Source organism: Tenrec ecaudatus, chromosome 8 (genome assembly GCF_050624435.1).
Source record: "Tenrec ecaudatus isolate mTenEca1 chromosome 8, mTenEca1.hap1, whole genome shotgun sequence".
NCBI classification, from domain to species: Eukaryota; Metazoa; Chordata; class Mammalia; order Afrosoricida; family Tenrecidae; genus Tenrec; species Tenrec ecaudatus.
In genome coordinates this window covers 39,463,462-39,463,851 of record NC_134537.1, presented here as the reverse complement: position 1 = coordinate 39,463,851, position 390 = coordinate 39,463,462, and positions in this window count along the sequence as shown.

Below are 390 nucleotides of genomic sequence, written 5' to 3'. Positions count from 1 at the left end.
GGTCATAAGAACGTCAATAACGGCACAGAGTGGCCAGCGGGAGAACCCAGCTCTGCTCCCCAGTGTGGAGACTGGGGCCAGGGGCAGGGTGGGAATCTGCATCCTCCTCTGCCTCCCTCGGGAGGAGAGGACACTCAAGAGGCTGCGTGGGTGGAGGCAGCTGGCATTTGCCAGGCAAGGCTGAGGTAGGGGTGGGGGTGGGCTGGGAATCAGTCCAGACCAGAGAAGGGGGTTGGGGGCCTCCATAGCTGGAGGCCTGAAGTGGTCTCAGATGCCCAGCTGCCATTCTTGGGGAGGTGGGTGGACTAGGGCGGTAGGCCTTTGACCTCCAAAGAAGCCAAAATTCATCCTGGGGTGGAAAGTTTCATTCGGAATCCAAGCGACAGCAAG